At 35.1% G+C, this 16049-nt stretch overlaps 1 pseudogene; it reads left to right on the forward strand.

Moving 5' to 3' along the window:
• The first annotated feature begins 2107 nt into the window (after positions 1 to 2107).
• The window catches only part of LOC149551331 (MAP3K epsilon protein kinase 1-like), a 74550-nt pseudogene continuing 60608 nt past the window's right edge, over positions 2108 to 16049 (forward strand).

The following is a 16049-nucleotide window of genomic DNA, read 5'->3' on the forward strand; positions in this document are numbered from 1 at the left end:
TATCGAAATGTAATTCAGAGAAAACTGAAAATGACACTAAGTTCATTACCAGTGGAAGGAAAATATACCATAATCAAAGTTCTGATATAATTAACCTTTAGTCTCCCTTCCCTGACTGTAAAAGATTATGAAATGTCTTCTACTCATTACAAACAAACCACTGTTTCAAAAAGAAAGAAACTTCTTTCATAAGATTACATCAACTATCAAAAATCTTGCCCCTATCTCAACTACAAAGTTTTGAAAAGAGGAAAAGAAAAAAAAAGCCCAAGAATTAGTTATAGAAACTGAATAGTTTGCCACCAAATTCTATAAATGGTGAAAGTATTAAACAAGGCGGGTTCCAATTTTTGGCTGCTTCCTTCCAGACAAGAGACTTTGTGTTCCAGAAAGGAAGGAGTTTTAGCAAAATCATTTTCACTTTCCTTGAGAGCTTGCAAGAGGCAGAGCATGGGCTTTATTTTTCTTTTCCTCTTTTTTAGAACTTTGTAGCTGAGATAGGGGCAGGATTTTTGATAGTTGATGTAATCGTATGAAAGAAGTTTCTATCTTTTTGAAACAATGGTTTGTTTGTAATGAGTAGAAGACATTTCATAATCTTTTACAGTTAGGGAAGGGAGACTGAAGGTTAATTATATTAGGACATTGATTATGGTATATTTTCCTTCCACTGGTAATGAACTTAGTGTCATTTTTAGTTTTCTCTGAATTACATTTCGATATCGTTGTTTCCCCGTTGCATTATCTTTTCAAAATATCTTTAGAGGCTCTGATTTTTAATTCTCTCAAGTAGATGAAAGACACAGTTTTGTTCTCATTGCACAATGAAGCATACATCAAATGAACTTTGTGTCATCTACTATTTTTTATTCTCTTTTTATGTAGTAGTATAGGTTTTCACATCTACATTGTATTTACAGGTAGATGTTTGATATCCTTTTATGCTTTCTGGTCGAAAGCATTCACAAATAATTCATTGAATATTTCATACGGGGAGCTATACCCGATAAAATTTAGAGGAAGGTTATCAATTCCATGATAACCTATTGAACTGTTGGTGTTTGTTTGTCTTTTCATTTGGGCATTCAGGGTCAGATTTGCACACATTTTCTTGGAGGAAAATCTATTCACTAATAGATTTTTGGCAACTCTGCTGGGGATCGAAAGCGAAGATCAGTATTAACATTTGTTTCCTCAATTTTCTAATTATCTCCGTGTGCAAGAGATTGGTGACTCTATTGCAAAGACCATGCCGACCATAAGAGTCATGAGGAGATTAAGGAAAAACTGTTCTCTCCCAGAACTTTATCAAATGGATGATAAAGTATTGCATGAGTTTGTGGACAACTTTAAAGAAAGCATTTCTCGGGGTGTCCGAAACAATATAACCATTGAAGATGATGACCTACCTTGGCTATTATGGAAAAATCTCTATGCTAGGTATCATAAACTGAAAGATTTTGAAGAAGAATTGGATGTTGGTGACGAGGAAGCCCTGGTGATTCCATCTCATTTTATATCATGCAATTATTCAGTCTTTAGTGAAGAAGAAATCCAACCAGAGTTACTCCAGCATCATGCTAATCCATTTTTACAAAAAGAGAATACTCGTGACAACACTGGAGTAAGGGTAAGCGATAATGCTGAAATCTTGTCTCAAGATCTTTCTTTGTCTCATGTAGAAATTTTTACAATAGGAAGTCAGGGTGATTATTCTTTTCCTGAAGTTTCTGTTTAGATACTTTCTAAAGATAAGTCATTAAATGCCACAAATGAATGTGAAGGTATTAATCCTTTGAAGGAGAATGTTGAAAGAGATCCTATTCTTGAATCTTTCTATTCTAAAGATTTTACAACAGAAAACCTTGTAGGTGATACTATTTTTAATGGACATGTATTCAAATCTTGTTCTCTGCATCCTAAGAGTTTCGGTTTCAAATATGTTGATAATCTCCCTATTTCAGAATTTCCTATTGATGAGGAAGTTGACAACTTTCCTCTGGATTTTCAATCTTTCACCTTTGATGTTGATCAAATTTCTTTGGAAAATCTTCTTGATGAAAAGATTCAAAATAATACGTAGTTTTAAAATGAATTTCCCTTTGTCATGAAGAAAGAAGATGATTTCTTATGCTTGCAAACTAGTGACCAGCCCTTACAAAAACTTTTTCCATTTGATGATGACATATGTAACTATGACAAGGTGAAAGTGAATGAAGAAGAATTTCTTTCTCATTTTGAAAATGCTGAAATTAGTACTCAAACTGTAAACTATCAAGCATGGAAAGAAATATCATTTGATCAACAAGAAGAGGTAATTGCCAAATTCTTGCTATGTCTTCAGCCTGAAGATGTCTCTCAAACCAATCCTCTCGATGGTGATTCAATTCTTCATGGAGATGAAACAAAAATGCCACTAGACAAAGATGCCCCTGTTGGATTTCTTATTGAGAAAGAAGAATATGAAGCTGACCTTCAATCTAGTAGTGGAGAAGAAGAAATCATTAGTACATTTTTGTCATCACTCAAGCTGGATCATTTCTTAGATGATGCCTCAGGTACTTGTTCAAAACAATTTCAAAATGAAGTATTTATTGGAAATTTTCCTTTTCATCCATCTATGCATGATGGTGCTGATTTGGGTAATGCTAAGATATGTGATGGCATTCTAAGAAAGGAAGGGGATGGAATTCATGATATATTTGATGACAGCTGGTTCAGTGAAAGAAATGAAGAATGCATACATCTGAAAGTTGATCCTATGCAGAAGGAGGCATCATTATGGCTGCAAATTGATCATGCACGAGAGTTGAATTTGCATGAAAATTTTCATGAGGATTGCACATTATCCTTTGGTGAAGCTTTTTCATTTCATGTTCTTCAATTTGAGGTAGAATCAAATCATGCCAGTGTGAGAGATCAATTCTTAGTGGAGATGAATACTACGATGAGCTATGGCTCTTTGGAAAAGAGAGGTGGATCAACATATGCATGTATATTGTTAGCTCAAAGTTTGGCATTGAAAGGGTCGTCATCAAACAATGGTTTGGAGCTGTTCTATTGAGGTATGATTTGTTGATTCGAAAAGTCTCCTATTTCTCTCAACCAGTAAATGGATTCACATAACTTCTTCTTTCTACTAGTTCTTATGGTAGGTTCTTTACCTACCTTTGTAAATATTGTAAACAAGTTTTTGTAGTGTGTAGTGGTAGTTTGGAATAATGAGCAAGCTTTGTGCTTGCTGGTAGGTGAGGAGTTTTGGTTTGCTAGTTTTGCCCTGCTCCCCTCCGCTCTCTCTCTGCAAGTAGCTTTCATTCTTCTTCTCTTGCTGACTCTATTTGCCCAATGGATAAGGCACTGTTCTTTCCTAGAGATTGTTGGAGTTCTCTGATTTTGTATCAAAATCAGTCCCACAATTAGAGCCCCTGTTAGCACTTGATATGGACACAATTTTAAAACTTCAAGTGTAGAGTTTGAACCACTTCAAACTGAAGTTCAAAGTAGTTCAAATGGGTTCAAAATATAGAAGGGTTAATTCATGGAGATTCATGTCAAGGCTCAAATTGCCAGATTCAGTGGTTTAGTGTAGAAATTTAGAGATCTTAGTTTTAAGATGCTCCTCAACCAAAGAATAAAATGCCATCGTAATGGATCTTTAGAATTCTTTTTAGTGGTTCAGAGTTGGTTCAATATGTTTGAAGTCATAGGTTTAGAATTCAATTCAGGTGTTTGGTGATGTCATTGTCAAATTATAAATGTAGAGACATTTAATTAAAGATGATCCATTCACCAAAAGGGAGAAAATGAAAGGAAATCGGGCTTCATTTTGGGATTCAACTTAAAATATGAAGAGAAGCTTGGTTTTTGGGTCAATCTATACAATGCTCTAATGATTCATGCTTATTTGGCTTATGGGATTCCTCGAGGTCATTTGTAAAGAACACAATTGCTATTAAAGGCTGTATACAAAGTGGGAGATCATTCTATAAATACCCATATCATAGAAAGCATCTTAGGATACCATTTACATCATCCTTCACAATGGTTTCAGACATTGCAGATGCTACTTTAAGCTAGGATGAAGTTTAGAGTAGGTGATGAGCGACAGGTTGTGCTGCTAAGTTTTTAGAGAAGTTTCTCATGTTCATAACTGTGGGGTGGATCGAAAAAATTGCTTACTAATGAAGCACCAAAGGAAGTGACCAATTGCATAAAACATCAAGTCCACGGCTTTAAATGGTGAATGAATTTGAGTAGGGCAAGGAAGATGAAGCATCTAAGAGAGATTTTCTTATTATTGTGCTCAAACAACATTCTCACATGGAGACCATGCAAACAGTAGCATTATCATATAATGGCTTGCTACTATTGCAAATATACATTCTTTATGGCCCCTGACCTATTTACATGCAAATAATCTGAGTGTGCTTCTTATTTGATTGGCAGAGTGGTGATTCAAAGATTCACATGCCATAATACCTTAATAATCTTCTAAAATTAATGCCTCAAAGTCCTCCATAGATACCACGCATAGCAATTTGGTGAAACATCAAAGTCAAGCAAGACGAGTGACTAAATCATCTTATAGCCACAACATCGAAGCTAAAGACAAGGTATGTAAGAAGCTACACGGTCCAAGGTGATGAAGTGAATGCAAATGCAACTTATGCGCAAGCACGTGAAGCTGCAAGTTCATACACAGCTTCTATGCATCATGTCTAGGTAAAGTAACCAGAGTCACTAGGGCTCTATGAACATGAAATCTATCTTAGAAAAGACAGAACATATGTATATTTTGAATCTAATGATCAACCTTTTAAAAAAGAAACATAGAGAAATTAGAATCCAAATAAAGAACTCGAACCCCAATATTTGGAGTGCCGACTGTGCATACTTGGCAAGAGCAATAGCAATTATAAGTAGAGAATGTCCATAGATTGAGAGTGGCCATTTATACTGTTATAGATGTTCAAATAAATGCCAAACCAAATGTCTCCATTCAGAACACATATACTTAGAATGGTTCTTCTCAAAATCATATCGGGTCCTGACTAAAATATGGAGGTGTTGTGACCTCGAAGCCATGAAATTTATTGGATTTGTTGTGCTACACATGCAGCACGGAGTGATCTGGCATCAAAAGTTTATATTGTCAAAGCCTCATGTTTTCTATGATGCTCACAGAATGTTGTGATTTTTGAGTGTGATGAAGGTGGTCTTTTGATCGACAATAACCACCATGAACCCCGCGGGTCTGCCTACAGCCGTACGTATGCACATTGTGCAGATGGAAAACATATGTCAAATGCTTGCACAACAAAACTTGTAGAGCTAATTACCTTGGGACCCATTAGTTCCAAAGCTCATTGCAAACATATGATCCTTGGCCTTTTTGTTCTAAGTATAAGAATTACATGATGTCAGACAATTGCAAGGGTGGTGAGTAGGATCCCCATGAATCAGAAGGGAAGCCTTTTAAAGATTCTTGAGCTCGTATATATCAATGTGTTGGTGGTGATGGAAGAAGGCACACTTTAGGCGATAAGTTACCCATTTTAGTGGAAAATCAAATTCAGAGTTAGGAGGACTCCATCCAATCCCAAAGCTACATAGTTTCAATATAAACCACCCTCAATACAATTGGGCTATGTGAACAGGATGGTCATTGCGAGCAAGTTAACAGAACTGTATCAAGGTATGAAGGAAGTAGTCATGTATTTATGGTTTTCAATTGAAGACACATCAAAGTCGGAGCTACAATCCTTGGTCACATAGTATCTCCAAGTATAGGGTGAACTGAAAATACCTAGTAGCAAGGAGCCTACAGTCAATTTGGGAAGACTAAAGAAAAACAATGATTCATTTTGTAACATGTGGCTAGACAAAATTAGATCAATTTTTCTCAAGAAAAGTTGTGGTCTATCATAATCCAATATAATACTAAAAGGGATTTGTAATAAAGTGTTTTATTATAAATTAAACCTTATGCACATATGAAAGTGAAAGGGAAAAGGAAAGGGGAAGCGATAGATTTCCAAGAATCAGTTATAGAAACTGAACAATTTGGCACCAAATTCTATAAATGGTGAAAGCATCAAACAAGGGGGGTTCCAATTTTTGGCTGCTTCCTTCTAGACAATAGACTTTGCGTTCTAGAAGGGGAGTTTTAGAAAAATCATTTTCACTTTCCTTGAGAGGCTGCAAGAGGCAGAGCATGGGCTTTATTTTTCTTTTCCTCTTTTTCAAAACTTTGTAGCTGAGATAGGGGCATGATTTTTGATAGTTGATGTAATCTTATGAAAGAAGTTTCTATCTTTTTGAAACAATGGTTTGTTTGTAATGAATAGAAGACATTTCATAATCTTTTACAGTCAAGGAAGGGAGACTGAAGGTTAATTATATCAGAACTTTGATTATGGTATGTTTTCCTTCCATTGGTAATGAACTTAGTGTCATTTTCAGTTTTCTCTGGATTACATTTCGGTATCGTTGTTTTCCCATTGCATTATCTTTTCAAAATATCTTTAGAGGCTTTGATTTTTAATTCTCTCAAGAAGGTTAAAGACACAATTTTTTTCTCATTGCACAATGCAACGTATAACAAATGAACTTTGTGTCATCTGCTGTTCTTTATTCTCTTTTTATGCAGTAGTATAGGTTTTTGCATCTACATTGTATTTATAGGTAGATGTTTGATATCCTTTTATGCTTTCTAGTCAAAAGCATTCACAAATAATTCATTGAATATTTCATATGGGGAGTTGTACCTGATAAAATTTAGAAGAAGGTTATCAATTCCATGATAACCTATCCAACTGTTGGTGTTAGTTTGTCCTTTCATTTGGGCATTCAGGGTCAGATTTGCACATGTTTTCTTGAAGGCCAATTTGTTCACTAACATAGGCCTACACAACATGATCCTATAGAACCTAACAGTTTATCTGTGCCTCTCAAGAAGGTTAAAGACACAATTTTTTTCTCATTGCACAATGCAACGCATAACAAATGAACTTTGTGTCATCTGCTGTTCTTTATTCTCTTTTTATGCAGTAGTATAGGTTTTTGCATCTACATTGTATTTATAGGTAGATGTTTGATATCCTTTTATGCTTTCTAGTCAAAAGCATTCACAAATAATTCATTGAATATTTCATATGGGGAGTTGTACCTGATAAAATTTAGAAGAAGGTTATCAATTCCATGATAACCTATCCAACTGTTGGTGTTAGTTTGTCCTTTCATTTGGGCATTCAGGGTCAGATTTGCACATGTTTTCTTGAAGGCCAATTTGTTCACTAACATAGGCCTACACAACATGATCCTATAGAACCTAATAGTTTATCTGTGCCTCACACAAGCTCAGAGAAATGCCCACTCAAAGATTGCAGGCTGATGGTGCTTAGAGACCCTTAAGGACACTTCCATTCAGTGTGGTCAATATTGTCGAAGGATGTTCTAGCTGAAAAAGGTTGTTCCTAGCCAAAATCCAACCAACTGGAGCAAGCGAAGAAGACAATTTGATCATAGGACTTTAAAATATACACAACCTTTTTCAATTGATCTGAGAAATATTACAAATTTTAGCATTAGGCAAGAAAGGGATGCCAAATCCAAAAAATATTGAATCTCTAAAAAATGAGATAGGTTGTTGTAGTCCTACACAAAATAATCCTATAACACCTAAAAATTTTTTAGTATCTCACACAAGCTCGTAGAAATGCTATCTCAAAGATTGCAGCCCAATGGTGGTTAAGGACACTTAGTAATGCATTCATTTAGTGTGGTTGATACTGTCAAAGGGATGTTGTGTTTGAAATAAGGTTGGTCCTCAACTAAACCTAATTAACCAAAGATAACAGAGCAAACAATTCAAAACTAGGACCACTAGTTTGAAATATTGACAACCTTGCTCATTTGAACTAAGCAACATTGCAACTTTTGGCATTAGGCAAGAAAGGGATCCCAAATCCAAAAAAATTCAAATCTATAATAATTGATATAGCTTATTGGAGGCCTATACAACACAGTTCTAAAGAACCTAATAGTTTTTTAGCACCTCAGATGATCTCAGAGAAATTTCCACTCAAAGATCGTTTCCCAGTGGTGCTTTAAAACCCTTAGGGATGCTTTTGTTTAGTGTGGTCAATACTGTTCGAAGGATATTGTGGCTGAAATGAGGTTGGTCTTATCCTAAACCCAACCAACTAGAGCTAATGAAGTATATTGTTCAATCCTAGGACCAATGGTTTAAAATATACACAACCTACGTAACACCTCATTTGGGAACCCAAGAGAATTAAACATAATATGTTGAAATGTTTATTGAACTATTTTTTTTATAATAAATTTTAAAAAAAACAAAGTAACAATAATGTAGAAGAAATAAATACATACACATCAAGTATACATAAGCAATTACAAATACAGTTATCCATTCTTCAAGAGTTCCTTCACGTTGAGTAACATTTAAGAAAGTTTATAATAATTAGTTTAAGTCTTCAGTACAAAGTCTCCTAGTCATAAAGAAATAAAAGATACATTATCACATAAGAAAATGCACAAGTACAAGTGGATCTAATGAATAAGATCCACTACACATGTCATAGGGTATGTGAAAATAGATACAAAAATATCCTTATATAATATCCCATAGGATCTCAAAACACATGATACATAGATACTTCAAAGGAATAGAAGTCTCAAAGATAAGAATAAGAATGATAATGGTACCATTGTATTAATGAACCTCCAACAACTAGAAATGTAAGGGGAACCCTAATGGTAAGAAGAAACTACCTCTCGACCTTGTAATCACCTAATTAGGCTCCCACTCCCATCGTGTAGGAGAGATAATGTATGATCCACACATAGATAATCAGATCATAAAACAATCGTAGGTAAGGAATATTGATAGCCAAAACTACCTCATGCGTAACACAAACTATGCAAGAGGAAGAGATAATCAAAATCGAAAGGAAACACATTCCAATACCAACACTACATACCAAATCAATATACAAATACTAAGTACAAATCAAATATAAAAACCAAAAAGATACAACCACCTCCAAATCAATGTCAAGTGTCACAAATAGAATAACCAATAGATAATAATTGTTGTCAATAAAAGTAAACCACTGATCACTAACTCTAACAATAAAACACCACCAATGAATAATTGATCATATGTTAAGAAAATCCAAGCGTCAACAATAAATACAACCAATCAATGAGTAACAACTCAGAATAAATACACCATCAAAAGTAATATCCAACAAGTGCACCACTAGAGGAAAATATTAAAAAATCATGAAGGAGACTCAGGCTATAGAGTGTCATTACATGAGCCAATTCTAAGGTTACCCTGGCAGTCTTTCAGGACCCCGACCTCCTAGTGACTCTACATGGAACTAGAATACCCTCTCATGAAGATGAGGAGAATAGTCATATCTCTCAAGGTATCATCTCATTCTCATCCTTAGTCTACACTAGTAGTCAAGGCATGACAAGGAAACATCACTCACTTATATTTTTAATTTATCTCAAGGCATGGGGGAGGAAAATATTTTAATTACTATGTTATCACTTGTTACACAACTTACAATGAGTTACCATAGCATCCACTTTGGGCCCCGACCCCCATTACAAGCCACTCCCATAGACATGTACCTACACTACCTTCCTAAAACTCACAAACCACAATTATGTCTCACAGAAAAAAAGTAATATTGATCAAATTTGGTTCCTTAATAGGAAATTAAAAAATAACATTGGTTCTCAAAACCCAAGTTCTCATAAATGCTCAATGGCATAAAGCTCATAAAACATAAATCTCAATTCAATCATAAAGTTCATTATGACATCTAGTTAAATAATCATAAAAGAAATCTCAAAAATACCTCTAGTTCACATCCTAACTTGGCCAATTAAATAACCCACAAAGAAAAATTATCACAAAAATAAATATCAAAAGACTATAAATAAAATATTAGAAAACACATAGTTTTCAGCTAGATGATTTAATTCCATCAATTTATCTTGTTTAGTTTGGGTTATCAAGATGTTTTATAAAATTTAAAATTAAAAAATAATTTAGTAAACATTGTAACATATTAGGTTTATTTATCTTGAGTTCCCGAGCGGGGCATTACAACCTTGCACATTTGAGCTAAGCAACATTGCAACTTTTGGCATTAGGCGAGAAAGGGATGCCAAATCCAAATAAAGTCAAATCTCTATAAAAAAAAGAGAGGTTTTTATAGGCCTATATAATGTGATCATATAGCACTTGAAAATTTTTCAATACCTCACATTAGCTCAAAGAAATATTCACTCAAAGATCACACCCCAATGGTTCTTAGAAACTCTTAAGGATGCTTTCATTCAGTATAGTCGATATCATCTGAGGGATGTTGTGGCTGAAATGAGTTTGGTTGTAGCCTAAACCTGACCAATCATGGCTAATAGAGCAGATGATTCAATCTTATGACCAATAATTTGAAATATACGCAACCTTTCTCATTTGAAGTGAGCAACATTGCCACTTTTGGCATAAGGCGAGAAAGGGATGCCAAATCCAAAAAAAATCAAATCTCTAAAAATTGAGATAGTTTGATGTAGGCCTAGAAAAAGCAATCATATAGCACATGATAGTTTGTCAATACCTCATATGTGCTTAGAGAAATGCCCACTCAAAGCTCGTAACCTGATGGTGCTTAGAGACACTTAGGGAGACTTCCATTTAGTGTGGTCAATACCATCTGATGGATGTTCTGGCTGAAATAAGGTTGGTCCTAGCCTAAACCTAACCAAATAGAATAAATGATTTGATCCTAGGAACAATAGTTTGAAATATACACAAACTTGCTCATTTGAACTTAATAATATTGTAACTTTTGGCATTAGGTGAGAAAGGGATGCCAAATCTAAACAAAGTCAAATCTCTAAAAATTGAGATAGGTTATTGTACACCTACACAACACAATCCCATAGCACTTGACAATTTTTTAGTACCTCGCACAAGCTTAGATAAATGCCTGCTCAAAGATTGTAGCCCGATGGTGCTTAGAGACCCTTAGGGACAATTCCATTCAGTGTGGTTGATATCATCTGAGGGATGTTGCAGCTAAAATGAGGTTGGTCCTTGCCAAAACCCAACTAGCCAAAGCTAATTGAGTAGATGATTCAATCCTAGGACCAATCCTTTGAAATATACACATTTGAGAAACATTACAACTTTTAGCATTAGATGAGAAACAAATGCCAAATAGAACAAAGTTGAATCTATAAAAATTAGGATAGGTTGTTGTAGGTCTCCACAACATGATCCTATAGCACATAACAATTTTTCAGTACATCACACGAGCTTAGAGAAATACCATCTCAAAGGTCACCGCCTGATGGTGCTTAGAGACCCTTAGCGATGCTTTCATTCAGTGTGATCGATACCATCCAAGGGACAACATAGCTAAAACAAGGTTGGTCCTAGCCTAAACCTGACCAACCAGAGCTAAAAAAGAAAATAATTTGATCTGAGGATCAACTATTTGAAATATACACAACCTTGCTCATTTGAACTAAACAACATTGTAACTTTTGGCATTTAGCGAGGAAGGGATGCCAAATCCAAAAAGAGTCAAATCTCTAAAGCCTAAGATAGGTTATTTTAGGCCTACACAACATGATCCTATAACTCTAGAAATTTTATCACTACCTTACACGAGCTTAGAGAAATTCCCACTCAAAGATCATTGCCTAGTGGTGCTTAGAGATCATTAGGGGCACTTTCATTCAATGTGATTGATACTATACGAGGGACATCGTGGCTGAAAAGAGGTTGGTCCTAGCATCAGCCCAATCAACCAGAGCTAACAAAGAAGATGATCCAATCCTAGCACCAATGATTTGACATATAGACAAGCTTGCTCATTTGAACTGAGCAATATTGCAACTTTTGGTATTAGGAGAGAAAGGGATGACAAATCCAAAAAAAGTTGAATTTATAAAAAACAAGATAGGTTTTTATAGGCCTACACAATGCAATCCTAGAAAACTTGATAGTTTTTCAGTGCCTGACACAAGCTCAAAGAAATGCCTGCTCAAAGATCACAGCCTAATGGTGCTTAGAGACCCTTAAGGAAGCTTCTGGGGTAAAAGTACAAACCCATGTCACCTTCAATAACATGATTTAATTTATTTTTCTCCAAATTCCATTATGCTCTTTCCCATAATAATTGTTGAAACAAATTAACTCTTGCAAACAAAGATGTGGATAAACTTGGTGGTGACAATGGCTCATGATGAAAGAGGTCTATCCATTCAGGCACTAATTGATGACTTTTTTTGACATCTACAATGTGGAGCACCCATTTTTTCTTGTGGAAATGATTGTTTTCTCTTTTTCCTCCTTTCTAGATTCTATGGTTGTTGTAGCTAATGTATCCAACCCTTTGTGATCTAGTTTTTCCAATACTTCTTGAACAATTTCAGCTCTAAATTCTAGATAATTTTTTGAACGGAGTTCTATAGAATTTTCACTAATGTCTTGCATAGCAAGGTTTTCTTTAAATTCCTTAGAAATTTCAATCTCACTAGATTCCCTATCATTGTCAATAAGGACGTAATTTATACTACACTCCGCTTCAAGTGGAAGATTCTGAGTTTTGCCCTTTATTTTCACTAGCTTCAATTTGTGGTAGTTTTTCGTTGGAGAGGTCTCTTTTTCATGTTCAGACACTTTAGGAGTGATTATAGGAATGGAAGCCTCTAGAACCCTACTCCTAGAGAGTCTTACACTTCGCCTCATGGGTGGTATTGACAGGCATGGGGTACTCTTTTGTTTCTACTTGCTTACAGGTGTTTCTACCATAGGTGCTTTAGAAGGTTTTTGTAGGTCTTCCTCCTCTTGAGAGTGCAAGGGTTCATTAGGGTTACTCTCCTCATTTGATTTCCCTATCTTTTCTACTTTAGGTTCCAAAATTTTTCCTTTTTCCTTCTTAGCAAAGGACCTATTTTTAACAGATGATGGGGCTTTAGGAGCACTAACAGTTTCTACCTCTTTTCTTTTCTTCTTCTAACAATGGAGGGTTTACCCTTATAATCTATTTCTTAGTTGGATTAAGAATAGAGGGAGAGGCTTTAGGAGTATTCTTAGCTCTAGGGACAACTTTACAAAATCATATGGATGTTGTTTCTCTTTGTCCTACACCTTGTCCTCCAGGGCTGACCAACCTAGGTTCTACCTCTTTCATCTACAAGAATTCCTACCATGACCCAATTGCTTATTTATTTAATTATCTTTCTACAATTAACTTTATCATACCATGATGAGAGATTGATTGATCACTTCCTGACTAAATTAGAGAAGCTTGCTTCTTAGTAATATTGAACAAGAAGTTGGGAAGGTTAACCTATCTATACTCATGTCGTAGGTGAGCCAACAACTTAAAATATAGAGCATGTAGATATTTGTATCATCCCTCACATGTCAAATATCAAATGATAAACTTAGAAGGTTTAATAAACTCCATTCACAAGGATAGCCTCAAAGTTCCTTGTTTCTTATCAATGCCCAATGGTGGGTCCTAGTGTATGCTAAATTGTACCCTAGCTGTCTTCAAATCAAACTCTTTCTCCCACTTTTTGCCCTCTTATGACAACCCAATGACTCTTGCTATTAATTCCTTTAAGAACTCAATTCTCAAACATTTAATCACTACAACTCCATCTCTTAAGATTGTCATAAATTGAAGAGATACTTCTTCATTAAATCTACTCAAACAAAGGCAATAATCAAGTCATTCCCTTCTAAACATTTTACAGCTAGCTACATCTCCCAAAAGGACTCGATGATCAATAGACTCATTCCTCTATATAAACCCACCAACGATCAACTACAACTAAATTCTAGGGAAAATCTAATGTTCAAATCTTAGCAAATCAAGGCTTACAATGCTAGCTCTAGTTTTTTTGAAAAATAATAGGTACTTGAGAAGTTAAATACACCATATCTCATAATATCCTTTTACATAAAATTTCGTAATTTTCATGCATGTACAAGTTCATCACCCAAATATGTTGCAAAACATCATTAAAAGTTAAATAACCACTTTTAATATCCTTAATTACATAATGACACAATTTTAGAAGGACAAGTCACCAACATGTGAAATTAAATACATAATTATTTCTAGTCATCTCAATGCACTTTGAAGGTACATGCACTTTGAAAATTCTTTAAAAAAAGAAACCAAACATCCATTTAAATATTCCCCTCCCCCAATTGAATGAAGGCATGGGTCCCACTAGGCCAGGATAGGCAAGATTGAATAAACATAAACAATACCAAATTGTAATAAAGCATGAATAAAATAAAATTCATGCAGAGTTATGCAAAAGGTACCTGACACTGCTACAAGAAAGATGTTCTGAAATGATCATCAAAATTGATAGAGTGATGGGATGGAAAGGTAAGATGGAAGAGAGAAAAGAGGAAGTAAAATGAGTGGTAAGAAAGTACTTCAATTAAATAAGTGTTTATTGTGAATGTCTTGATCACAGTTGAGAACTAGCAAGCGTCAGGGTAGAAGACCTAGACACAGTGGCTACAAGAACGATGATATATCATTGTGCTAGAATCATTGCAAGAACTCTTCACAACTAGCAAGTTTATGGTAAAGCTTGAGGCGATGCCTATTGACAAGCAATTTTAAGTGAACGAGATCAATGGTAGATAACTGAACTGCACCATTTGGAAATACAATAGCAATCTCATACGGTCCTAACCAGTGTGTGTGGAACTTTCCTGGATTATGTTGGTATCTTGAGTCATAAAGGAGTGCCCAATCGCCTATAGAAAACATTTTCTATTTGATAAACTTATCATGCCATTGTTTCCTTTGGTGTTGAATGAGCTTAGTATTATTTAATGCAGATTTCCACCATTCATCAAGATTGTTTAAACTAAGGATTTTGTCCCGTTGGACTATATTGAGTTCTATCCTGAGCTCCAAGGTAGTTTTCAATGTTTTATATTGAAATTCAATAGGCATTATAGCTAACTTACCATAAACAATTTCAAATGGAGTAAAACTAGTTGTGGACTTCTAGGTGGTTCTATAAGCCCATAGAACTTCAAGAAGGCATGTTGCCCAATATGAAGTGCTATAGTCTTGGTGAGAATAGATTCAAGTTCCCTATTAGTAACTTCAACTCGACCTTTAGCCTAAGGATGATAAGGTAATGGTTTTACATTCCTAATGGTATACTCCATAAAATCAATTATCAAATTTGATGTAAACTAAGTCCCTTGATCGGATGTCAATTTCCTAGGAACACCAAACTATGTAAAAATGGATTCACGTAAAAAATTTGCCACATTGTTATCCCTTGGGTGTTTCATTGGTTTATCTTATGCCCATTTGGTAACATAATCAATGTACACCAGAATGTAGGATTTGACTTGTGAAGTAGGTTCAATGGGTCGTAAAGTGTCAATCCCCCATTTGTCAAAGGGTGTGACAACTACTTGACGCTGTAGGGGCATTTCATTTGACTTAGTGGGTCTTCTTATTCGTTGACACTTGTCACATTTCTTTGTATATCTGGTTGCATCCTTATGCAAGCTTGGACAATAATACCCAGTTGTTAATATTTTGAAGGCTATTCTTTTGGCTACAGAGTGTCCTCCATATGGTCCATCATGATAGGCCTTCAAGATATCATATGTTTCATCTTCTCTTAGACACCTATGCATGACTTGATTAGGAATGATATAGAACATAAACCCAATAATCCATGAATAATTAAAGCTCTTCTTTGCTAGTAGTATTTTGGCTTAGGTAGAGAAATATACTAGCATTTTTCCTGTGGTGAGGTAATTAGCAATATCTACATACCAAGGGTTTTGTGTAGCTAATAGGAAAAGGTATTCATCCAGAAAAATATCATCAATGGCTACATGATCATCAAGGAGATGCAACCAAGAGAGAAAGTCAACTACCACATTGGCCCTTCTAGGTTCATCAACTATGGTGATGTTGAATTCTTGC

The sequence above is a fragment of the Cupressus sempervirens genome, chromosome 6, assembly GCF_028749045.1.
Source record: "Cupressus sempervirens isolate cs-2001-9-10 chromosome 6, ASM2874904v1, whole genome shotgun sequence".
Lineage (NCBI taxonomy): Eukaryota > Viridiplantae > Streptophyta > Pinopsida > Cupressales > Cupressaceae > Cupressus > Cupressus sempervirens.